Genomic DNA, 27,887 nt, shown 5'->3' with positions numbered 1-27,887 from the left:
ACACATTTGATTCTAAATTGGACTTTTAGTAAGGATCCCTAATGTTATTGATAATATAATATAGCCTGTAGCCTTCCTCGATAAATGTACTATCCAACATTGAAATAATTTTTCAAATCTAACCAGTGGTTCCTGAGATTAGCGCGTTCAAACAAACAAAAAATCAATCAAACTCTTCAGTTTTATAATATTAGTATAGATTTTGAACTTTTTCCTGAATTTCTAGGTTAATTATTACGAATTTACAAGATGGTGGTCTTGATGGCCTACAGGATGATGGTAGTAGAGGATTTAAAGTCTCTTTAAGAATTGGGATGATTTATTGAAATTATTATTATTTTTACACAAAATTAAACATTATTGCACCGATCAAGTATCGAACCAAGGACAGGAACTGATCGAATCAATTTGTAAATTAATTGTAAATTTTTTTGGTGAATTTTGGAATTCTTCCCGAATTTGTAGCTAAATAATTACACAATTCCAAGATGGCACCCAAATGACAAGATGGTGGGTGTCACATTAATAATAAATAATTACTGCACACTAGCGGGTAAGAAAAAACTAACATAACATCAGCTCACTCTAGCAGATGAAAACAAGATGGTGGCCTCCAGCGGATTTAGACAAGATGGCGGACATGATGTCATACCAGCTGACGATATATACCTTGGTATTGGTGGTGGGAGGTTAGTCTGCCTGCGGCTACTGTGGAGGAAGTATCTGTCGACGATTTTATTATTTTTGGTCTTACCAGGTACGAACCGAAAACTGAAAGGCGTAAGTGCGTTTTTTAAATATGATTTTTTTAAAATTTGGTTAATAAATGTTTATTACATTTTTTGAATTTTTTTCTACATTTATAGCATAAAAATTGCAGTTTTTAAGACAGCAGCAGTAACAAAAAGAGCAACATTCTAGAATCCAATATGGCGGATGTAATGTAAAGTTAACGATGACGTGATAGTCATCCAAGATGGCGGGAATTATGAAAAATGCTAAAATTCTAGAATTCAAGATGGTGGTCGTAACGATATGTGCAACAGTGTTTTTTAAAAAAAAGATTAAAAATTGATTATTTCATTTTTTATTATAAATTTTAAATATTTCTCATTAAAATAGGATAATAAATAAAGATTTCCAAGATGGTGGACATGATGTAATACTCGCTGACGATATATATACCTTGACATAAGTGGTGGGAAGTCAGTCTGCCGGCGGCTTCCGTGGAGGAAGGACCTGTCACCATCTTTTTTTTTACTTCGCTGGGTTTGAACCGAGGACTCCGAGCTCCATGGCGTAAGTGTACATTTATTTTTTTTAAATAATTTATTAAATTTTTATTATTAATGATTATTTAATGTTTTTATAAATTTTAAAAATTTTCCCGATTTTCTAACATAAAAACTACGGATTTTCAAGATGGTGGCCATAACGAAAATTGCAACATTTGTTTTTTAAATATTTTAAATCAAATTTTGATTATTAAATTTTTTATAAATTAAAAAAAAAATTCCATAAAATCTGTTGATAAATAAAGGTTTTCAAGATGGCGGCCGTAACGGAAATTGCAACGGTGACGTCATTTCAATGATGATGTCAGAGTCTTATCGGAGGCTGTAGACATGGATGCTTAAGCCTATTTATGAACATTTTTAGCTGCTGGTATTTTTATGGACTGAAAACGGAAAATTTTCCCTCGAAACGGGAATTTTTCTATCGAAAAGAGGATTTTTTTATTTGTTCAAAATTTTTGTGAATTTTTGGCGGACATTAAAAAAATTGACTATTTTGGCAAATTTTGAGGAATTTTGGGCAATTTTGGGTAATTTTTGAAGGTCTAAGGTCAAGGTCAAAGTTAAAGGTCAACCAAGATGGCCGCCGTGACGTCACAATCCAATATGGCGGTCGGCACCAGGCACCACGCGCCAGCGCCAGTGCCCGGACATACATTTGTATACTACTGTCTTATAAAGGTAAATACAGTCTACAGTTTCATGTCTTCCCATGCAAAAGTACTATTATAATAAGCTTTGCTGCTTGCACGTTGTGGCCGGCAGGGCCACATTTTTACTTGTAATTTATTTTTGTTGCTGGTCTCTAGTTTTATATGGTTTTTTATTTCACGTATTTTTACGCCTTTTTTAATTAATGTTAATTTATCTGTAAATTTTTTTAATTATATTTGTTTCTGTTAATTAGTTATACGCCGTTTGGTAGCTATCGATTATGAGTTTAAGAATATCGATTGTGTTTCACGTAAATACCACTTGGTGAGCGCCCGGCGGTTGGCTGATGACGTCAGACATTCGGCTTGCCGGGAAGAAAAAATCAGCTGGGCCGGCGAGAGAGTTTGTGCCGAGCGACCGTCGAGGACACAGCCATGTGACGGCGAGACTGGTGTGCCGGGCGGCGAAGAGTATGGGGGTGGAGGCTCCACGCTGGGTGACAGGGCAATGGTTTGCCCTGTGATACTGAACTTATCAAGGTAAAGAGAGGCCGCAATTTTGATTTTTACCCTCGTGGTGCTGCACTGGTTTTTGGCAAACCTAGTGAACTGTGTATTTTCCCATACTAAATTTTATTTGGACGGAACTTTTATTAGCCAGTTTGGTGAAGAGGCCCATTTGTTTCACACGTTGTTCCAGTGTGGGATTTTTTAAAAAAGGTCGCCCGTTTGCCTGTAGTTGTAATAAAAGTATAAGTTTGGAAGAAACGAACATTTTGCAATTTGTTTTTGAGACTTTGTCTTCGGAATTGGCATACTTAAAGTTGCATTTAGCTAATATATCAGCTTGTGCAGTATTATTAAAAGTATGCGATCGGTATTGGACTACATGCGCAGCCTGATGTTGGTTGGTGCGGCCATTCTACGTTTTTATGAAATCATTGGCAAGTTAATAAAGAAGTAAGATTTTGTTTGAAGTATATGATAAAAACTTCGGTGGTAACATAGTTATGTTACGTGAAGAGTTTTTGCTACATTTCCCTTAAAAAAAAATAAGATAATTTTTTTTTTGGTCATCGTTCACGCCTTTGTGAATTCGTACCTATGGCCCGGCGTGGCATTAGACTCTGGAGTTGGTGAGGAAGGTCAGGAAGCCAGCGCACGCCTATGATATTAACTTTGTTTTTTTGGCAAGTCTTTAGCAACGAACATCTGAAGAAAGACTAAACCGTTGATTGAGAGTTTAAGAACTTTATTTAAATAATTTGTTTGTACTTCAGTATTATTTTTGTAGATTTTTTATATATTTGTATTGATTGTCTTGTTTGATTTTTGGTATTAGGGCAGTCAGTAAATTTTGATATTTTATAGTGGCCACGCCTCACGCCCTTATATATTTTTATACTTGTTGTTATCAGTATTTATATTTTTACGATTTTTTAAAGGTTATTGTTAGTATCGCAAATGGGGATAAGATGCTGCCATTATTAACGTCAGCTTTTGTAACTAAGCTTGTATGGTTATGTATAGTAAAAATTATTTTTGCAAATTTCTATTTTTTAATAACATACGTCCAAAGTCTTGCCTCTTGTTTGTTTAATGGTTACTCTGCTATTATATCCTTTGAATTTTTTGGCCTGACCCCTGGGCAGTGGTGTGGGGAATTTATATTGTTTAGCTTTTTATGCCTGGTTTTAATATTTATTTTTTCCCTTCGCGCCCAGAGTGAGTCGGGGACGCAACCCCTCTTCCAATTAAGGAGGAAGAAGGGTTACAACCTGCGCCACTCTGCTAGGCAGAGACTTTGGACTTTTGCGATTTTGCTGACTTTTTTGATTTTTTTAATAATGTCAGTTTCTTGGATTTATAAACTTCCCAAAGAACAGGTTTACGCTAATTTGCAAGCAGCGGGAGTAGAGAGTGGTCTGGAGGATGACATTGATACCTTACGCAGGAAATTAAGTACCCACATTAAAGAAGGGAGGAAAAAACCTGTTGAGGAAAATGTGGAGAATTCGGAGATCAGCCAAGTAAATTCATTGAATACTGCTATGCAAAGTAAATTACTTTTCAAAGAACTGGATAGGTTGCCATCTTTATGTTCCGGTGGGCCAAGTGATTTAATAAAGTTTTGCTTGGGAGTAGATAGTTTGAAAACTAATTGTTGTTTACAAAATGAGCAAGAATTGTTAAGGTGTATTTCGACTAAATGTAGCGGGATCGCTAGAGACGTGATTACGTCAGGTATAAATAAGTCTGTTGGATGGTCGGTAGTGAAAGAGAATTTGTGGGAATATTTGTGCCCTAAGAGGGTGAAGGACGATCTAATTAAGGAATTGATTTTCCGTTTTCAACGGGAAAATGAAAGCACCTTAGAATTTATACAGGATATTAGAAATCACGTTAATGTATTTGGTCTGCAGTTAGATGATCACCGTTTTGTAGCTATTATTTTGGAAAATCTAAATCCTGCCATCAGACACGAATGCGCATTTATTGGCAGACCTAATAGTGTGGAGGAACTCAACACTTGGGCTATCCAGGTAGATAATATTTTTTACGCTAAATGTGAATTCGATAAGTGTAAAGGCAAAATCAATTTTAAACCGGTTTGTTTTAAAACGCCGGGTAATGAAAAAATTGATAAGACTTGTTTTAAGTGTAATAAGGTAGGGCATTTTGCTAAGGATTGCTCGGTTTCGGAGGTTAATAAATTTGTTTGTGGTTTTTGTGGCAAATATGGTCATTTAGAAAAATTTTGCTTTAAAAAGAAACCGGAGCAGGAAAGACACAAGACATGTTTTAGGTGTGGCAGCATGGACCATTTGATAAAAAAATGTAATCGCAAGAAAAAATTAGTTTGTGGTTTTTGTAATAAAGATGGTCATAATAGCGGGAAATGTAATTTCCGTAAGGAAGTTAAGAAATATCGATTTAACAATAAGCATAGTTTGGCGGTCATTCAGGCAAAAAGAGGTTTATGTGTCAAAGTTTGGTTGTATGATCGTGAGATAGAAGCTTTACTTGATACGGGGGCTAGTTGTAGTTTCATCCAGCAGAAATTTTTGAGTAATTTGGTGCGCGATCATAAATTTTTGAAAACTAAGATCGTAAGTAGTCAAGGCATTAATGTGGCCATGGCGGACGGGCAAAAGGTTCAGGTAAAGGTAAAAGTATTTTTACATTTTAAATTGGAACATTTATCTTGGACACGTGAATTCTGGGTAATGCCCGATTTGATCCATGAAGTAGTTTTGGGAATGGATTTTTTAAATGATAGTAAGGCTATAATAGTGTGCGGCGAGAAAGTAATGAGGTTCGATTTTAATGATAAAATTAAGATAAAATTGTGGGAGAATAAAAAAAAAAGAAAGGTGGTTTGTGGTGGTATCGAAGGGTTAGAGCAAAGGTTGGGTGAGAAGGAAAAATTGCAGATACAGCAATTAAGCGAGGAATATAAGGATGTTATCACTACTAAAATTGGCAAATGTACGCTAATGCCATACAAGATCGTGCTGGTAGATGAAACCCCTATTAAATGTGTGCCGTATCAATGTGCCCCGCCTAAAATGAAAGCCTTTCGAGAAATTATTAATGATTTACTTGATAATAAGGTAATAGTCCCTTCTAAATCCAATTTTGCCTCACCTGCCTTTTTAGTAGATAAGAAAAATAAGGGCAAATATCGTTTGGTCCTTGACTATCGCCTCCTTAATGACAGGGTAAAACTAGATCCGTTTCCCATGCCTAAAGTTGAAATTGTTTTGCAATATTTGGGAAAAGCCAAGTTTTTTACGGTGCTTGATTTGAACTCGGCGTTTCATCAATGTGAATTAGAAGCAAGTAGTCAGAAATTTACCGGGTTTGTCACTCCTTGGGGGCACTTTGAATGGACTAGAGTGCCTTTTGGGGTGAATTTTGGGGCCCAATGTTTGTCACGAATTTTAGGGCACATATTACAAGAATATCAGTATAAATTTGTAATAAGTTTCTTGGATGATATTTGTGTTTTTTCAAATAGTTTTGAAGAACATATAGAACATATAAGAAAAGTACTTGAGAAACTAAAGGGAGCCGGCTTTACCGTAAATCCGGAAAAAATAGTTTGGGCCCGTAGCGAGATAAAATTTTTAGGATACATAATCCGAGAAGGTGAATTGGTCATGGACCAAGATAAGATAAACCCCATAGTTAATTTCCCGGCCCCCCGTAATGTTAAGGGAGTGATGCGCTTTTTAGGAATGCTTGGTTATTTTTCCCGTTTTATACCGAATTACGCTAACCTATGCGCGCCTTTAAATAATTTGAAAAGGAAAGATGTTAAGTTTGTATGGGGGGAAGAGGAAGAACAGGCCTTTAGGAATTTAAAGAAAGCCATAGCTCAACCCCCCATTTTAATACTTCCGGATTTTGAGCAAAAATTTATTGTGCAAGTGGACGCTTCGGGAGTAGGTCTGGGGGCGGTTTTGTTGCAAGAACGTGAGGGAGGTTTAAAACCGGTTATGTATGCTAGTAAATCCCTAAATAAGCACGAGTTAAAATACAGTGTATATGAGAAGGAAGCATTAGCGTGCATATTTGCGTTGGAGAGATTTGAGAGTTTTCTTGAACATGAGAAATTTGAATTATGGACTGACAACCAGGCTTTGACATGGCTTTTTTCCCACCCGCGGCAACTAGGGAAAATAGGGCGGTGGATCATGCGGTTGACGCGTTTTCGTTTTGACCTCAAACATATGAAAGGACAGGATAATGTAGTGGCCGATGCCTTATCGCGCATGTTTGATGAACATGAGTTTCAGTGTAAAGACGAAATGAGAACTGAAGACAAGGAAGAATGTAACATCCTGAGGGAATTCCCTCAAGGATTTATTGATTTGCGCGAAATACAAAAAGAGGATCCTGAGACTAAAGATTTAATAACGCGTTTGGGACAGGATACTACTATAGACTTAGGAATGAAAGACGGGCTTTTGTGTTGGATGAAAGATGGAGAACATAAAGTTTTTGTTCCTAAGGGGGTAAGGAAAATGATAATGCGGTATTACCATGATTCTAATATAGGCGCGCATGGCGGAATCGAAAAAACTATAGATAAAATCTCTAAAGAATTTTTTTGGCCAGGTTTGAAAAAAGACGTAAAAGATCATGTTTTAAGCTGTGAAGATTGCCAGCGCGCTAAGCAATCTAGACATAGTAAGATAGGTAAATACTCTGTTGAAGCTCTGACTAGACCTTGGGAAAGGGTTTATTTGGACATTTTTGGGCCCCTACCTAGATCATTAGGGGGGAATAATTGCTTACTTATAGCGGTAGATGGTTTTTCTAATTTTGTTTTTTTTTGCCTTTGCGTAATATGAAAAGCGAGAATATTATTAAGGCTTTAGAAACTAAAGTGTGGGGTTTGTTTGGTAGCCCGGAGCAAGTAGTATCAGATAATGCTACATATTTTAAGAGTAAGTGTTTTGAAGTGATGTGTTTAGATTGGGGTATAAAACATATTACTACCAGCCCCTATTATCCCAACCCTAATTTGGTTGAAAGGGTGAATAAAAATGTCAAAGTGGCCCTCACGATTTTTCATCAACGTAACCAACGGAAGTGGGACAGTGTTATCCACGTATTAAATTTAGCTTTTAACATGACCATACACAGTGGTACTAAATTCACACCATCGGAAATTTTTTTGGGAAGAAATGTACCCCATCCTTTACTAAATTGTTGGGGTTTGCGTCCAGCCCTTTTGGAAACCCGAAGCCCCCGTTTGTTGGAAAAAATGTGGGAAGAAGCAGCCGAAAATCTGCAAAAGGTTAGAAAGAAAATGAGTAAGTTTTATAATAAGGGGCGAGTGGATAATGTATTTAAAATTGGTGATGAAGTGCTATGCAGGCAATTTGTTTTGAGTGACAAAGTAGGGTATCAGAGCTCTAAGTTAGAGAATAAGTATGATGGACCGTATAAGATTGTAAAGATTTTAGGGCCGGTTACTGTCTTGTTGGAAGAAGTTGAAAGAAATAATAAGGTAAAAAAGGCCCATGTTAGTCATTTGAAAATGTTTGTAAGGCGGAGTTCCTAAAATGAATGTGGATGACCCTTTTAGGGTGAATATGGCTAAATATTTTTATTTTTATTTTATTTGGAACTTACTCTGGTATGTTTTTTTTTTATATAATTTGTAGTTGTGGTTATTTTTAAAATTTTCTTTGCTGTTTAAATTTTTTTTTTGTTCAAGGCGGAGGTTGTGGCCGGCAGGGCCACATTTTTACTTGTAATTTATTTTTGTTGCTGGTCTCTAGTTTTATATGGTTTTTTATTTCACGTATTTTTACGCCTTTTTTAATTAATGTTAATTTATCTGTAAATTTTTTTAATTATATTTGTTTCTGTTAATTAGTTATACGCCGTTTGGTAGCTATCGATTATGAGTTTAAGAATATCGATTGTGTTTCACGTAAATACCACTTGGTGAGCGCCCGGCGGTTGGCTGATGACGTCAGACATTCGGCTTGCCGGGAAGAAAAAATCAGCTGGGCCGGCGAGAGAGTTTGTGCCGAGCGACCGTCGAGGACAGAGCCATGTGACGGCGAGACTGGTGTGCCGGGCGGCGAAGAGTATGGGGGTGGAGGCTCCACGCTGGGTGACAGGGCAATGGTTTGCCCTGTGATACTGAACTTATCAAGGTAAAGAGAGGCCGCAATTTTGATTTTTACCCTCGTGGTGCTGCACTGGTTTTTGGCAAACCTAGTGAACTGTGTATTTTCCCATACTAAATTTTATTTGGACGGAACTTTTATTAGCCAGTTTGGTGAAGAGGCCCATTTGTTTCACACGTTGTTCCAGTGTGGGATTTTTTAAAAAAGGTCGCCCGTTTGCCTGTAGTTGTAATAAAAGTATAAGTTTGGAAGAAACGAACATTTTGCAATTTGTTTTTGAGACTTTGTCTTCGGAATTGGCATACTTAAAGTTGCATTTAGCTAATATATCAGCTTGTGCAGTATTATTAAAAGTATGCGATCGGTATTGGACTACATGCGCAGCCTGATGTTGGTTGGTGCGGCCATTCTACGTTTTTATGAAATCATTGGCAAGTTAATAAAGAAGTAAGACTTTGTTTGAAGTATATGATAAAAACTTCGGTGGTAACATAGTTATGTTACGTGAAGAGTTTTTGCTACATTTCCCTTAAAAAAAATAAGATAATTTTTTTTTTGGTCATCGTTCACGCCTTTGTGAATTCGTACCTATGGCCCGGCGTGGCATTAGACTCTGGAGTTGGTGAGGAAGGTCAGGAAGCCAGCGCACGCCTAGGATATTAACTTTGTTTTTTTGGCAAGTCTTTAGCAACGAACATCTGAAGAAAGACTAAACCGTTGATTGAGAGTTTAAGAACTTTATTTAAATAATTTGTTTGTACTTCAGTATTATTTTTGTAGATTTTTTATATATTTGTATTGATTGTCTTGTTTGATTTTTGGTATTAGGGCAGTCAGTAAATTTTGATATTTTATAGTGGCCACGCCTCACGCCCTTATATATTTTTATACTTGTTGTTATCAGTATTTATATTTTTACGATTTTTTAAAGGTTATTTTTAGTATCGCAAATGGGGATAAGATGCTGCCATTATTAACGTCAGCTTTTGTAACTAAGCTTGTATGGTTATGTATAGTAAAAATTATTTTTGCAAATTTCTATTTTTTAATAACATACGTCCAAAGTCTTGCCTCTTGTTTGTTTAATGGTTACTCTGCTATTATATCCTTTGAATTTTTTGGCCTGACCCCTGGGCAGTGGTGTGGGGAATTTATATTGTTTAGCTTTTTATGCCTGGTTTTAATATTTATTTTTTCCCTTCGCGCCCAGAGTGAGTCGGGGACGCAACCCCTCTTCCAATTAAGGAGGAAGAAGGGTTACAACATGAAAGCATTGAAAACTATTACCGAATTAACTCTTGCTTCATGAAGGGACACCAAATTTTCATTATGAGTCAATGGAAATACTCCCGATTTTACATTGAACGTAGGCTCGTGATCAGGCGCTGGTTGTTGCAGAGACTTGGAATAGAGGTATACGTTCTCGAACCGAATACTGTTTGGTACTTCCAACAAAATCAGTAGGACACATGTTTTCCCACAGTTCGATGGGCATGCCATTATGCACCGCATTGGTTTCATCGTCTTGCGTAATGCGCACGGGCAAACACACTTCTTGCTTGACGACAAGCAGTGTACTGGTTAAATTCTATAAAAACAATCATTTATACTTTTAGCTCAGTTGTACGTTATGCCTCGCAGAGGTAAAAAAAAAAAAAAAATAAACACATCGGTGCAGGACTCATGAACTCGCTGATAAACAGTCTGCCTTTCGAGGTACACATTCCAGACTACAGTTTCTGCTGTCCACACGGTCACTTGCAGTCGCGGTCAGGACTGCGCCACGCTCTCCCATACTAGTCACGCGCGGGTCTTCACAGCGGCTTCTTTGCTTCACGCCGTGTTGTCATTGCCCACCATCTAGTCTTGGGATTCAAGATTACCTGACTACATCAACAACATTTTACGAGAGAAGGTTTGGGGTGGGAGGTGTGAGCAATGTTCATTCTAGATTTTGTTTTCATGGATGCTGCGAGAAGGAACAAAGCAAGTGTGAGCAAATTCCTGTATTATTATTAAAAAGTAAAATGTATAAAATATTACATTTATTGAGGATAGCTCACTTTTTATAGGAATAGAAGTTGATGTTAAACGATAAAAAGTGTGCGCGTGTACTTAGATAGGTGTGGTAGAAGTTATACCTACTTACTTGGCGTGGTAAAAAAATTTTTAATTCTGCCTGCAAATAATTAATAGAAATATAATAATAAAAGGACTAGAGATATAAATTCAAAAAGTAAAGTATAAAAACAATGAAATATAAAATAAATAAATACTTAGTATTCAATATTAATATAAACATGCATATAAAATTATTTAATTTAGGAAAATAATCTATATGAATATTAATTGAGAATTAAATTTAATAAATCTAATAAATGTTTATTCTAATTTAATAACAATTATTTATTCAGAAATTTAACAAAATTATAATGGAATAAATAATGCATACGGGAAAATAACCTCTAACATACTAATAAACTTGAAAATACACTTAGGAAGTTTTATAAACACAACTTCTATTACTAATATCTATACTAATATTATAAAGCTGAAGAGTTTGTTTGTTTGAACGCGCTAATCTCAGGAACCACTGGTCCGATTTGAAAAATTATTTCAGTGTTGGATAGTACATTTATCGTGGAAGGCTATAGGCTATATTATATTACCAATAACATTAGGGATCCTTAATAAAAGTCCAATTTAGAATCAAATGCGTTGGAGGGGGTTAGATACAACATGCAGTACACGTACGAAGTGTGTGTTGACAATGCCGCAGGCGCTAGAAGTTTATTTCCTATTGCCTATTAACATTGTTGCCACGCACTAGATGCCTTATCATTCTTAATTTTCCCATACAAGTAAAAAACACCAGTGTGATATTAATAACGAAGCAATCAGTACCCTCATAAGAGTTCAATTAGAATTAAAATACTATTTATCACTTTAAATCGCAAACCTAAACTATTGTTTTTATTTCCTCTCTCTGTGTTTAATTTGTTTTTTTATTGCCCTTTTTTTCAAGTATATATATTTTACAGAATGTTCCTTATGTTACGCAGGATGACATTTTCCGAAAATTAGATCCCATGGGTGGTTAAAACCAGGCAACAGTGGGTACTTTATCTGCATAAGAACAGGATTTTGCATTGTTCATGCCTTCTGCGTCTCCATGGCAACGGGCATCGCGCGGCAGTGGCGTACCCACAAGGTGGGGCATGTATAATGAGCGGCGCAAGAGTGATCTGCCTGTAGACTGCCGTAGCGAAGTACGGGTACATCAGTTGTACGTTGCGTGCACGAGTCGGGAAACCATCGGTGCTATTCATTTTATCTCCGGTACATTATACAGCATTGTAATAAATTTTCACTAATTTTTTTTTATTTACCATTACTGAAAATGGGATTTTGGCTTAATTTTTTTCCATTAGTATAGCCGTGCGAAGCTGGGTCGGGCAGCTAGTTCTAAATAAATATAAAGTTTTTAAATTATGTGTACGAGTATTCAATATCAATCACTAAAGTATATGATCTTAAAGCACATATATAATTTTTATTTGTATTTACCTAGCATTTTTCGTCCTGTCAATTTTTGATGCATGCGCGCGCATCGTAAAAATTCATTTCAATTATTCTTTTCATAACGTGCCTAAATGAGTATAACTTAACTTCACTTTAAAAATTTCACCTGAAAATGCACTTGAAAAATGGTATAGACAAAATTTACATCACAAATATTAACAATAAATAAAACATTTCTAATGATATTAACCAGTATTTGAAAACACAATAATAATTATTATTTGTATGTAGTCTTTTTAGGTAAATTTCAAAGAAATATTAAGTATTGTAGCCGTTGCCATAGTATAACTTTAGGAAAAATTTTATTTAGTTTTTCGTTTCATGGTCCATAGATCACAAAACCATCGCCAACTCTAAAGTTTATATAGATCAAAATTTTGTGGACACATTAACAGTCGCAATTTCTCACAAAACATTTTCAAACTGATACACAAAATATAGTAGTGGAAAATCTTGGTCGAGTTCACCCAAGGGCCACAAGATAATCGGCTAATCTCCCAGAATACTAGTACAGGAATGGCTATTATTTGTGGTCACCAAAAATAATTTTGGATTGTTAACTCATAGGTTTATTGGTAACAGCAAGATTTTATTGTAACTTATAAATGGTTTTGTTGATACCACAATCATATTTTACCATCACCACAAAATGTGTGGCGATGACGAACCTTTTTATTTTCAGTTAATTTTTGAGATGTGTCTGTTGCACTATCTCGGAAAGCATGAAAAATATAATGTTTTAATAGTTTTGCTTAATCTGTGTGAAAGTATCGATCATAATCGTTATTTTGTGCATCTTCTAGCCCACAGCCGGGTCTCTCAAGAATATAACCCTCGCTACATCTTCTGCCACCCCACCGTTTCTCGGTCTACATTTTGTTTCAGCCATCTTATCTCTTCTGCATTCTCTCCATCTCTCTTCCACTCCTTCCACCTAAATGTCACTTCGTCTAACACTTGATTTATTACCTTCCATTTTTATTTCGTTTATCATTCTGGGTATCTTCCTCTTTTTCATTTCCTTTGCCGTCCCGTAGGATTGAAGTCTGTATTTATAACATATGTAAAAAAAAATACAGCTCTATGATACAAAATACTGCCGAGTTATAAGAAAATAATTCAAGAAACATTAAAAATAATCAATGTTCTTAAAAAATGCTAATTTATATCACGTAAACGTAGAGAGTGGGACATAAAAAAGAACTTTTGTCTACCAAAACCAGTGGGTAAGGAAAACTGACTGCTGGTTAAATATTCATTATCATAACAAAATTAGGTTTTATACTCTGTCGAGTTTTTAAATTAACACACAAATATATACGTACACACATTTATTTCGTTTCACCCGAGATGAAGGCGAAAATAATATTTTTAAAGGGAACTAAAGCAGACCATTTCTAGTCTTAATTATTTTTCTTATCTTTTATTCTCGGAGCTGAAACGATGAAAGTCATTTATTGAGGAAGAGGTTGTAATAAGCGACACATTTAATTAGGTACAACTCCCATACCCACAGGAAACAGTATAGTTCATACCAGCAGTTAAACACTCGGTAGATGGAGAGGCATGCCTGGGAAGCCACCAAATTGGTTGTTCATACATCAGTGTTGATGTGTTGAGCCTATAGCTCGAGGGGTTAAAGAAGTTTTCATGGGGTTGACCAGAGCTTGAAGGACTTAAGCTACTTACTGTTAGAGAAACAATGCTTCGAGGATTGAAGTTGGGTGATTACGGGCCAGTGTTAATATAAGATGATTTACTCTACGACTCCCTATAGTGTTGCGAACTGAATCAATCATTAGTTATAAGAGAGATGTAGCAGCGTCGGAAGTCTTATTGAGCGTAAATGGAGTACCTCAAGAAGACCCACCAGCTCACTGCAACATCCGTCACGTTTCCCTCCTGTAAACTATCCAGATTTTATTTTTGAGATAATCAACGATTATAGTTTGGAATTTGGACTTGGGAGTGAAATATATGAAACGAATGACACCATCTTGGTTTAACTGTTTTGAGGCTGCAATTAATTTCTATCGTTTGGTTTTCAAAATTGGCTTATCTTAAGCACATTATTTGATTGAGTAAAATACCTTAAATTAATAATGACTGCCTGCTACAAGAAGGAAACCCTGCGAGGTCATTGGCATTTAGTGTTGAATTGAATGTTTGGGAGTGTCTATAAATATATGCAATATTATTCTCTCTCGTGCTTCCTTGAATGCGGCAGTCACTGTACTAGCTTACGGGCTAACAGACCGTACAAGCCCGCATGTTCATGGAAAATCTAGGCAGTAATGCGTAAGGGCCCTTGTTGACATTCGGACTCACCGCTGAGGTTTTCTCTACCAGCCCAGATCGCACTGACAGTTGGTGGCTCTGATCTTCAGAGCACGTCCTGAGGACTCCCCACCCCGTTGAAGGGCCGACACATGAGCGGCGAAACAGCTTCGGTACTAGTCTGGAAAGCTAGTAGAGGTTGGATTGTATTTCGGCCAGATCACAGGCTCGCTAACTTGTTTGAGGAGTCCCAGGTATGTGATATACTTGGTTAAGCGCCTTGTAATATTCATAGATGGGGATTTATTTCAGTCAAACACTTGTTTTTAGAACGTATTGGGGGGGGGGGGGGGGGGTAAGGGGGTTCGGCAAAAATTCTAGGATCGTTCACCTCAGCCTGTAATTTAGCTCCTCCTCAAACACTTCCAAGTTGCGATGAAAGGGCATATCCATTTCCCTATGGCTTTAGGGAGGTCGTGTTGGTCGATTTAGCCTTCACTATAGTGCATAACAGTAAATCCAGCACGTTAACAATTGCAGAATTTTGCTGAATGACTGTTAATATACACTATCGTATGGACTTTTAAAATATTTTAATGTTTTATCTCTTCCACGATGGTCAGTCATCCATATTAAATGATAAAAAATGGATTTTGAATAAACAATGTTGAATCAATACGGTGCCTTTCAGTTTCTATACCCCATCCCTTCTCCGCTCTGGCATTATGATTCAGGAAAGGTATCTAATTAAGAGCAGAGTCCAATATTACACTTATATTTTTGACGTGAAAACGTCTAATAAATCGATGAACGCCAGCTGCACGAGAGAAAAGTGTCCCGTTACGCACATTGTCCCGTTACGCTCATTGTACGCTTGCGCCGCATCTATCTCTCTTCCACTCGATTGGAACAACCATCGATTTGACTTTTTCGAGGCACATTAAACTTGAAACACTCACATTCGTTTCCTACTTTTCCTATCATCGTCCTATCCTTAACAGAATAACATAGATTGGAAGAAGTTAAATAGCAAACATGTATAAAAGTTATAGTTAAAATAATCTGTTCGTTAAAGTAATAAACATATTTGAATTAGTGAGTGCAAATAAAAGTAAATTTATCAATTAAATTGTAGATTTCATTTCACACCATCTTTGTATCCATACAAAATAGTGATAATTCAATAAAAATGATTCAATTTTATTCATAAAAGTATGCAATCATTTCATCAATGTTTTGTTATGACGTTGTCACGTTAAACTATCGTCCGTAAACCGACTTTACAGAAAAACCAATTTTTAAAATTTTATTTATAGTTTTAGTTTTAGATATTAGGTGGATTTATTAAAATTCGTCCGAAATATCACCATCTGAATGGACATCCATATGAGACTAACCAACTTTTTTTCTCGCTAGATAAAGTTATGAAGACTGATGTTCGTTATGAAGATAAAATCAACCAATACCGTGACAGATTCGCGAGCTGATATGTAGATCAGCTGGTATTCAAACACACACTCTCATGACTCATAGTTACATGTCGATGTTCGGGCGAGAATAAGCAGCTAGAAATATACCGAGTCACGAGCTATTGTGCGAAGAAGCTTGGTTTAAAAGTTCGAGAAATGTACTGGGAGAAAACTGTCTATGATTTAAATGCTCGGCCAGAGTGAGGATGTATCAAGTTGCAGAACTCATTTCCATGGTCAAGAATGGATTCAAGGTCATCCAAGATGGCGTCCATGACATCCTAGATGCTGGTAGTTCATTGATCTGCTCCATGCTCCACACCTAGACACTGTGCTCGGAGCGACATATGCACACTACCTTTGGTACTTGGGAAAACACCGCATAAACAATCCTGCCAGGTCTGCTGTTGACACATCGCGGTTACATTCCCGCAGCTCAAATCAGTATCGAAACTGGTTTTCTACACTGCAGTTACTGGACAAATGGCTTAGCTGTACAGAGTATATCGTAAAACTAGGCTCTAATAAGCCCATCTACCTGACGCGGCATTGAGCTGTAGAGCATTTTTAATAAGACTGTTCAAAAGGAAACCACAGAGCGTATTCGAAATAAATTTTTTCACGTCAAATGAGAAACAAAGCTTCAGACCAAGTCACTTGCCTTCATTACGTTTCGCGTCAGTTCAAAACTGGTTTAAAGAACTTGAGCATAGCAAATATTAGAGTTTTGACATTGTTCTATCTTAAATCTTCCAACAACAAAAAGAAAGAAACTATTTATCCACTTTGTTACTAAATTTACAATGATTAAAATCTCATAGTTGCACGCAGCAGTTTAGAGGCGACTTGAAACTTGATACCACTACCAGTGTCGCCCTTAGCGCACCTCGCTTGTTTCCTGGCAACAGCAACAATAGCTCCGGGGCTCCTGTAATCTGAGCTTGGTCCCTCGCGTGTGAGGCCCGGGTTGGCGATGTAGTGGTGTGGATCTGTGGATGCAACCCCGGCGGCTGGGGCAATCTGCCTCGCGGCGTCCCGCGCATCCGTCGTCACCTAACCGGAAACAACGGCGAGGTGTTTTTGTTCCAGTTCCTTGCCTCATCTCGTGTTCCTCCTGCTCCCACTCCCTTCTCCTACCTCTATTCCCTTTGGAGCTACCTCTTGCACCCCACACTTCTCCACGAACTTCATCACGGAGAATCTCATTTTTGCATTTCCTTGCTGAAAAATTTAATCCGAATTCTTTCTCCTTCCTCGGTTCGTAAACACATGCGCATTAAAGGCTCCCTCGGCGGTGGAACGAGTTATTTTCAACTACGGCTTAGCAGCTACCCGAAACGAATTTCAGTTAATTTTTTTTTTTACCTTTTAAAGAAAAACAGGTTTTTGTCTTCTAATACATTCATCTTCTCTCAGCAAAAAGATTTAAGATTACATTAACACGTCCAACTATGGTATTACTTTTACCAAAGCCTATCATATTTTATCATAAATCTAGAAATCTACATACGAATAAAGACACACTTTTCTTTAACCATTCTGTATCTGGAAGGATGTGAACCATATTCCCCCAAAATTATGTTATACAAAAATAATTTTATTTCTTACCAGCAACAGAAATTTCAAAATTTTACCCCATGCTATTTTAACTGTTCTGTACAAATATATTTTACAGTATTGAATAATTAATTATGCTACCAAATCCCAAAATTTATTAATATATCAAAAATGGCCTACACTCTTTAGCGTGAAAGGTTTTATCTGAACATTAATATTGCCAGCATCAATAAAAGAGTTATTCCATAAACAGCGAAAAATATTTTGAGTGTCAGTGATTGAAGTGTGAGCTTAAGTAAAATAGAAATTTAAGTTGCGACGTGATTGTGAGTAATCTAAAATGTTCTTTTGTATGCATTGTATCGAGTTTTCCTTTCTTGAAATCAGCCAAGTGATACAAGTCTGGCTTCTGTCACTGACAGCCAAACAGTGCGAGAAGTACCTACTCTCGGTTACAATCTAGGAAAGACAAAACATGTGTAGTTTCGTTTTATTTAATTTTATTCCCATACTACCACAAGACTGGAGTGAGTACTTATAAATAGCAATTAAAACTCGGGTACTTACAATTTTCAAAACGATATAATCGCAAATACACATAGAGAAAAATGATTTAAAATAAAACTAAAGATGTTATGGACTTAGTTTCAACGTTTTAATGTGCTAAGATTATGTAGTAGTGGAAGGTTGTCTACTGTGTGAGATGTCACAACAAGTGAATAACCATCGCTGAGGAAGAATGCTATAACAACTATGACTTTGTATTGATCACACAACCTTCCAACAATCTTTTCATATGTATTTATACCTATATCTTTATATATATATTTCTTGTGTGCGTGTGTATGTCACTGAACTCCTCCTAGACGGCTGGACCGATTTTGATGAAATTTTGTGTGTGAGTTCACGGGGATTCGAGGATGGTTTAGATTCACAATTGGATATTTTATCTCGATTCTGAGTTAAGAAAAACTAAAAAAAAAAACACGCTTTAAAAGCAAAAATTGCAACGCATTATTAGAAGCCATTAAGTTTTGCTATTGTAAGGAACTAAGTAGAGTGTAAGAAAAAAATAAAGATCCTGACAGTTTATAGTGTCGCCATATTTGTTTCAATTTTCAATACCCTTTTTGTATACTACAATTTAAATTGCAGAAAAAAATCATGTTTCATAGCCACACAAATAGTGAGTGTGTGTCATTTCTCTATGTCCACGAGGTCTCGCCGCGTCAATTTTCTCCTTGGAGCGAACCCGTCCGCTTAATTAAATAAACAGCTTTTATCGTTGAATGATTTCATGATTTATTTAATGAAAATATGCTCTCATAAAAAAATTAGTTAGATAGACATTCAATAGGTGTCTTTCTCTCACTCTCTCTCTCTCTCTCTGAAATGTATGTAGCTTGCTCGCGGGTCAGTAATGCAGACAATCTTTACATTCTAGCTCGAGACGGAAAAAACAGTAAATGTGGTTTACAAAGACATTTTATGAAGTGTCTTCCCGTCATTACATTTGAAAGTAGAAACATATTTACTCAAAATTTAGGTAGTAACATATTTTTATTGCAAAGACTGAAATAGAGGTGAGAAAAATTATCATTTGTGAACATAAGAAAACTACTAAAACTGTATCAACTGTTATGTTATAATGTTTAAATTTCTAAATGGTGCAAGATAATACAAAATTTCATGCGAAAAAAGTCGTGGGCAGCAGATACGTATAGTTATAGGTGTGGGGCTATGCATGCTGATTTTTCATATACTGCATGGATGCGAACATGTAAGAATAATCTATCTATCTTACTATAATAAAACAGTACTTTTTCTGTCTGTCTGTTTGTACGAGATTTTGATGAAATTTTGTGTGTGAGTTCACGGGGATTCGAGGATGGTTTAGATTCACAATTGGATATTTTATCTCGATTCTGAGTTAAGAAAAACTAAAAATACACGCTTTAAAGCAAAAAAACTAAGCATTGTTGATAAATAGCCTCCATGGCAACGGGCTTTTGCATTGTTGTTGCCTTCTGCGTAACCATGGGAAAGGTTTTTGGTAACGGCAGTGGCGTGCCCAAGAGGAGGGGTATGTATAATGAGAAGATACAAAATGTCCAGCGTAGAAATACTTACCGCCATATCCATATCTCACAAAAAGTACATTTGGGCAGGACAATGTCTGTCGGGTCCGCTAGAAAGATATATAGAGAGATAGAGATATAAATAGAAAGATAGAGAGAGAGTTATAGAGATATACATAGAGAGATAGAGAATTAGAGAGATAAAAAGAGATGCTTAGTGTACGTTTAAAAAATTACAAAAAAAAATTGATTGAGGCATTGGAACACATGCCGGGCATTATCTAGTTTATATATATATTTCTTGTGTGCGTGTGTATGTCACTGAACTCCTCCTAGACGGCTGGACCGATTTTGATGAAATTTTTTGTGTGAGTTCACGGGGATTCGAGGATGGTTTAGATTCACAATTTGGTCCACTGGAAAATGTTTATTTAATTAATTTTTTATATATAAATTGTTGTTGATCTTTGAATGGTTTAGGTATACAGTATATATATATATATATATATATATATATATATATATATATATATATATATATATATATATATGTGTGTGTGTTGTGTATTTATTTATGTGTTGTTGTTAATATTTGGATGGATTTTATGAATTGTTATTATTACATTAAAATTAAAATAGAATTGGTTATTGAGATTATATTATTATTTATTGAAATAACATTTTAAAGTGTAATTAAAAATATAGGTGCAAATTTGTGAGGTGCAGTATTGAAGTGAGTATTTTACATGATTTTTCGTGATTTTAATTATGTATACACGTGAATTCAATACCAATCAACTTAACCTCCAAATTTAAATTGTCAGTTCTCATTCTATTCTACATATTAAAATGTAATAAAAAATATACATTGTGCAAAATATGTAAGGTGCAGTATCAAAGTGAGTATTTAACACGATTTTTCATTACTTTTAATTATGTATAGACGTGAATTCAATAACAATCAACTTAACCTACAATTTTAAATTGTTAGTTCTCATTTTATTCTATGCAACTTATGACGTATTGATGTCTCTTTGAAAATAAAAATATAAGTTTGTAAAATATATTATAACATTTATATAATTTAAATTACTTATAGTAATTATAGATTAAAGTATATTTAAAATTGAAGTTTTGTATTTTTTAATTTATAGTTTTTGGATTTACAACGTTTGAACAGGACACCGTCTGTCGGGTCCACTTTAAAGTGTGTGTTCAGGTGGATTTAAAAATTGTTTAGATTCACAATTCAAGCCGATAAATAATATTTGTAATTAATTAATTAAATTAATGTTGTTGTTGAACGTTCGATGTTTTACATAGGATCCGGTCGGAAGTGCTGTGGTCGCGTTATCGAATATTCAAAAATATTTTATTTTTATTTCAGTTCGACCCGGCAGATGGTGCTGCGATTATATTCAGGGAAATTTCCTGTGAATTTTCAAATTTAAAACGTTTGAAGAAAACAACGTCTGTTGGGTCCGCTAGTTTATATATATATATATATGTCTCCTCGACTCCAGTTCCAACTGGTTCACTGGTCTGAGGAACAGGAACACAGGAACACAGGTATCCGACTGGTTCATTTTTTTCGGCGATGACTTTGTTGAGACATTGATGACGACGTCTGCGACCACGGCTGCTGCACAACTATGGCTCGGTGCTTGTGGAGACAGGATCACTGATACATCTATGATGAGATGCAAGTCGTTTGGGCGTCTGCGTATATGCATCGCAAGGTGCAACATATTGCAACAGGACCGAGTTTGGTGTTGCACGTGCAGACGAGGCGACTACTTACTCGAAGCTAGCTGGAAGGATTGTGTGTGGTCTGATGTGATAGACGGCACAGTTTCCAGGTTCGCAGAAATCTAGCAGCTGGTGAGTCGGTTAGTAGGATACAAGATGGTGCGAAAATCGCTAGTGCTAAGCACCTCCATCACAGGTTATGTATATGTGCATAGGTATCCGGCATCCCAGTAGCTGTACTCGACACTGATGAAGTTAGATCTTGATACGCTCACGTATGCATTAGCAGGATGGAACGAAAACATATTCTTCCAGGTCGGACGACAACTGAAGACACGAACCAATGCAAACCTTTTATATATGCAGGCTTAATACACACTCGGAAAACCATAACCAAATTAGCTGCGAGTTTGTACAGGCGCATACACGTTCAAACTGCCGTACTCGTCATACATTGCACTAAGCTTGCGCAGGGAAGGACAGCCATAGTCGACCTACAGATCTAAAATTTCAGCTACTCCATCGCAAAAACTTGATCAATTCATTTTTTCTGCTCAGGTCCACGCGAGTCACGCTTGGTGTTCTCACCAATGCACGGAGTTCACTACAACGACGGTGTGAAGCCTGCGTCACTGTTGGTGGTAGACATTTCGAGCAGTCGTTGCGACGTGAGATATTTGTAATTTGAAATTGTTGTCAAAAACAGTTCATGTTTATTCGTCGGTGTCCTGTCGTTCCATCTCATTCTGTCTTGCTCCTTTATAATTTCACAAATAACGCACGCACCACCCTCTTGCGCATGAAGGGTTCAGTTCCGAACGTGCATTGTGTGATGGCTTGCGCTTCTCAAGCTGTGTTCCGTCACGCCTTAACGAATGTTCCTCTAATATTGAAACACGCTGAATAAACCGCCCATTGAAGGAAAGAACAGCAGATCAATCACTGTGCCTCGCAACACGTTCCGCAATCTCTCTTGAGATATTCGCCATTTCTTCTGCCCCGGCCTTTTCTTCCCTTCCAGAACGTTCCCCGCACCTTCCCCCCCCCCCAACCCACAGTGCTCCCACGCAACAGCTCGCACTTCCGCGCGCGCTGCTTCCGGTGGCCCTCGAAGAACCGCCCTCCCCCCTCCCCCTTGACTACCCCAGCGATGCGACGGCCGAGGGGAAATGGAATTAATCCCCCGGCAGCGTGAGATCGCCGCCACGTGATTTATCCCTACCTCCATTCCCGCCGCCGGCAGGGATTCCGCCCGGGTCTGGAGCTCTCTGCCCTGGACCACGGAGGTACAAGCACGTGGAGTCGGCACCTGCTCTCCGCGCTTGAAGCCACTCTGGTTCAAGGGCGGCTCCGGGAAGGTTATTCGGGAGCATTCAGTAGTAAAATATTTTATTTATCATATTTTCACACTTATCCAGCATTTTCACTTACCGCATTATGTTTGTTTGATGATAATAATGAGTTAGTTACTATGAAAGAAAACATAAATGTACACTATAATAAAAATATTTAAAATAAATGTACGGGGGGGGGGGGGGGGGGGGTGAGGAACTACTGCCCCACCCCTAGGGTGCGATCGCTTTGTTCAACAAAATGAACCGTTTCCAGTAGTTCGCTTAAGATTGCTTGAAAGGAACTCGTAAGGAAGAATAGTAAAAATGTTATTATGAAGTCAGTGTGTTAGTCAAAGATGTTAACCACACGTCATGAAGGAACTAGCGTTAAAGTTCATAATAACCAGAAAAAAATAAACTATTCAGCTATTCAAATGGGAAAGGAGAAGTGAGTACTTCTAACCTCAATGCTCTGGGCGAACTTCTGCTGATGGTCTACTCTTCCGACTGATTTCCGAATTCGATTACGTTTTGACAATAAAAAAAATATTTTTGTGACCACCGGAGTATAAAAAATTGCGAGAGCAAAAATGTTTGGTGAGTTGTGTGATTCTGGGGTTAGTTTAACTTCTTTTGTTACAAAAAAAAACAAAAACAAGTAGGAACAAATTTAGTTTTAAATAGCCAACGAAATATGTGATTCCTACAAACATATGATTACTGTTAGAAAACAATACTTTGTCACGTTAAATGTATGTACAAAATACATACATATTTCACGGTATCACCACAAAGTCGAAAGATCCTAGTCTTTATCTTTAACGATAATTATGTTTCTCGTTAATTAAATATTGTTTTATGGCAAAAATAATAAAACATGTTTATAAGTTAAAAAAATTTTTAAGGGTGATATATTCACACTTTTTTTTTATTATTCCTTGGCATTTGGCACATTTTAATTCCCTTTCAATAACTTTAAATCATGCCGGTAAAAACAACACAAATCGGGAAAGTAAACTAGAAAACGTTGCACTGCCTCGCTAGACGCGCGCTGAGCCAAGAAAAATGTACCGTGAGGGCTAGAGAGGAAACAATCTCTCTACAAGTGACTCTACCAACCAGTTGTAGGTATATTGAACATGTGCAGGAACGGAGTACTAAGTGACGACATCTAATGCGAGGATAGCTTAGAAGACAGATGCAGCTGACGTTCTTAAACAAGGAAGAAATGAAAGTTTTCAAACAGGAGCTGCAAATATGACTTTTAATATAATTTCTGGGACATACGTTATTGCAATTTTGCACCGTTTGTCATGGAAAAAATTCAAGCACGCAAATTAAGAAATAAATATGCAGTTGGAGCTGTTGGCCACATGGAGCAATTGGAGCAGTTGGAGCGATTAGAGATTTCTAGTTAATGGATCATTGGAACATTGGAGCATTTGGAGCACATTAGAGAAATTGGAGCATTGGAGCACTGGAGCTCATGGAGCAAATTGTGCTTTGGAGACGTTGGAGCATTTGGAGCTGTTGGAACTTTGGAGAAGTTGGAGCACATTAGAGCAATTTGAGAATTTGGGGCATTGGAGCAGGTAGAGCTGTTGGAGCTTTGGAGCACTTCGAGCTGTTGAGCAATTGAAGCATTGATGCATTGACTTTTGGAGCAAATGACTGTTGTAGCCAAAGCCAGTTGGAGCTTAAGACTTATGGAGCCAAAGACATTTGTACTTTTATTGACGACATCAGGCAGAACATTATGAATCAGCTTATTGTTGAAGAAGCTACATACATATCTTTAAAATATAACTTGTGATAGGACTGTGTATATGGCAAACCATATTCGTTCGGACAAAGTAACGAAGTATGCATTCAAGACCGTTAATACTCCCTTATACAATTCCGACGATGTGAAGCATTCAGTTAAACACAGTATTGAGAAACTCTGTCGGGAAGAAAAAGACTATGTAGACAAAGGATCTGGCTGGTCACTGTCTTGAGTAAACTGAGTGGAGAAAAGAAATAGTCATTTCAAGCCAATGCAGAACTAAATGTTCATAAGATTGCTAACTTTAGCAAGTGTTTCTGTAGTAGAAAAGAAACTATGTAATAAAATGTATTTGTAAAAAAGGTGTTGTTTTTCCACGAAATTGTATCTGTTAATTACGAATTTACAAGGTGGTGGTCATAACGGCTTACTGGAGGCCGGTTGGCAAGGAAATTAAGCTGTTTTTAGGGCTTTCCACCGTATTTATTTAAATTATATTTTTATATAAATTAATTTTTTGAATCGATCCAGAACTAAGAACAGGAATCGATCGAATCAGTCAGTTTATTAATTGCATATTTTTTGATGAATGTTGGAAATTTTCTGAATTTATAGCTAATTAATTTCGAATTTCTAAGATGGCATCCAAATTTAATGATGGTTGGTGTCACAGTAATAATTTATTTGACTGTGACCTTGAACTTTTACCTTGGCATTGACCTTGACCTTGGACTTTTACCTTGACACTGACATTTGACCTTGACCTTTTAATTCGACATTGACCTTTAACCTTTACCTTATAATTTTACCTTGACCCAGGTGAACATCTTCGATCTACCGTTTGTTTTCAGTTCTCGCAACTAGTAACGCTAGTTAAAACACATCGCCTGCTAGAGGACATCGCCGACACATTGTTTTCAATACTTGTGGCTAGGAGCGCTAGTGTCATTTAGTACACATGTCATCTGCTATAGTGTTATGCCGTCATATTAGTTTAATTCTTAGCCACTAGAGTGCAGTAATAATGCCACAAGTATTGAGAACAAGGTGTCGGCGATGTCCTCTAGCAGGCGATGTGTTTTAACTAGCGTTACTAGTTGCGAGAACTGAAAACAAACGGTAGATCGAAGATGTTCACCTGGGTCAAGGTAAAATTGAAAGGTAAAGGTTAAAGGTCAATGTCAAATTAAAAGGTCAATGTCAAATACAAAGGTCAAGGTCAAATGTCAGTGTCAAGGTAAAAGTCCAAGGTCAAGGTCAATGCCAAGGTAAAAGTTCAATGTCACAGTCAAATGTCAAGGACAAGTTCAAAGTAAAATTTCAAGGTCAAAGTCAAAGGTCAAGTCCATTGACGAATGTCAATATCAAGGTAAAATAACAAGGTCAAGGTAAAAGGTGAAGGTCAAGGTCAAAGTACAAGGTCTGATTCAAAGTTCAAGGCCAACAGTCAGAATCAAGGTCAAAGGTCTAGTGAACAAAAATTAAACTAGCATGGTGGTAGCGCACTCTAGCAGACGAAAACAAGATGGTGGCCTCCAGCAGCCAAAAACCAGATGGCGGCCGTGACGTCATACTAGCTGTCTATATACTATACCTTGGCATTAGTGGTGGAAGGTCAGACTGCCGGCGGTTTCCGTTGAGGTAGGGTCCGTCATAATTTTTTTTTTGCCCTCGACGGATTCGAAAAAAAACGTAAGTGGGTGTTTTAAATAAAATTTCATTAAGTTTTGATTAATAATATTTTTTTATAAATGTTTAACTTTTTCCTTTTAAAGTATGATAATAATTCCGGATTTCTAAGATGGCAACGTGACGTCATAATCTAATATGGAGGAGTGTTTAGATTTTCATTTTTATGTTTTTTATAAATTTTAAAATTTTGTAAGAAATTTTTTCGGATAGTAATTATGGATATTCAAAATTGCGGCCGTAACGTAAAGTGCAACGCTCGAGAATCAAAGATGGTGTCCGTAACGAAATGCGCAACGATTATGTCATTCACGTTCAAGCTGTTGGGTGTAACAAATCAAGCAACATTTCAAGAATCCACGATGGCGCCCGTAACGAAATGTGCAACAGTGTTTTTTTTAAATATTTTTAATTTTTTTAATGAATTAAAATTTTTTCCCCGATTTTCTAGCCTTATAATCACGGATTTTCAAGATGGTGGCTGTAACGAAATTTGCAACAGTTATGTCTTAATAGAAGATGGCGGCCAAGGCATCCTTATTGTCAAGGTGCGGCTTAGAAGGGCTGTCGCTAAGGAATATAAACCGTTTATTGGAATTTTAAGGCATTTGGCATTTTTGAAGACTAAAATGGGAAATACTTTTCGGTAATACTTTCTCTCATACACGATCTTAAAAATTCCGTTGGCCATAACTGCCTACATAATAATTTTTAATAAAAGTTCAATCGTTGGTTGGAAAATAACTGTCTGACAAATTCACATACAACATACATACATGGGTACAAATTCATAGACCTCACAATCTCTAATTGTATCGCCTTGTATTGTTAATTAAGCCCTTTCTAGAAATATGTCTTGGCAAATATTGCACTAGATCAACATCCACAATAAAGAAACGGTAAGAAAACTTAAAATACCTATGTATGAGTGAAATAAGATAAAAGTAGCATAATGTATATATCCTTAGAAATAATGTGATCTTTCATATTTTTCATAAATAAAATTAATTTTATATAAAATGTACCATATTTCCATAGTAATACCCCATTCAATGTATAATTTTATGGCTTTCTCTAAGATAGCATATTTTCCATTCTACAAACTCTTTAAAGGCCTCGCTGTGCAGCTGACAGGGTTCCCAACACAACAAGAAGAAGAAGCAGGAAGTCACTCACTCTGCTTGGTGAGCACCTCGTCCTCGGAGGGATCGTAGTCGTAGGCGGGGTCGCCGGGTCGCGCCGGCACATTCTCCAGGTCGGCGGGCGTCGTGGGCGGCGTCGGTGATGGCGTCTGAGTCGTGGCGAAGTCCCGGTGGTGGCGCGACTTCTGCAACACGCGGGCGCCAGGCCGTCAGCTGCGAACTTCCAGACAAACACTACTCATTGTGCATCAAGTGTCAAGTCTGTGGCTGCAGATCACTATCAACAACATTCACGCGTTCTTTACACTCTCGTCACATCGTGCACACCCATGTTTCAAATTAGTTTGTGTTTTTGTATATTTCCGAATATAACAATACATTTTAAAATTATGCTGCGTTGAGAAAAAAAAATTACTTCGAATTATTTAATGAAAGCTATTGTCGTATTGTCATTAGTAATCAAAAGCGCATTATTTTTTTTTTGTTTCCTTCAGCTGTACTTTTGAAAAGCTAGAATTCGAAACCCGATGTCGGAACCTTGCTCAGGGAGAAAATAAAAAATCTGTCTACATGATAGCCCATGTTTTAAATACGTTCCACTGCTCTCATCGAAAACATTGCCACTGCGTCCATTTAAGAGTTCT

The 27,887-nt window shown here is 36.9% G+C and overlaps 1 protein-coding gene across 1 annotated transcript in view; it reads right to left on the bottom strand.

Moving 5' to 3' along the window:
- LOC134542744 (follistatin-related protein 5-like) overlaps window positions 1-27,445 on the bottom strand; it is an 84,971-nt gene extending 57,526 nt beyond the window's left edge. The window contains exon 1 of the mRNA XM_063387242.1: window positions 27,278-27,445. The gene's annotated coding sequence lies outside the window, so the exon portion shown is untranslated. The remainder of the gene's footprint in view (window positions 1-27,277) is intronic.
- Window positions 27,446-27,887: the final 442 nt, after the last annotated feature.

This window comes from Bacillus rossius (genome assembly GCF_032445375.1).
Source record: "Bacillus rossius redtenbacheri isolate Brsri chromosome 9 unlocalized genomic scaffold, Brsri_v3 Brsri_v3_scf9_1, whole genome shotgun sequence".
NCBI classification, from domain to species: domain Eukaryota; kingdom Metazoa; phylum Arthropoda; class Insecta; order Phasmatodea; family Bacillidae; genus Bacillus; species Bacillus rossius.
Note: the sequence above shows the minus strand (reverse complement) of the source record. Positions and strands in the feature narration are given on the sequence as shown.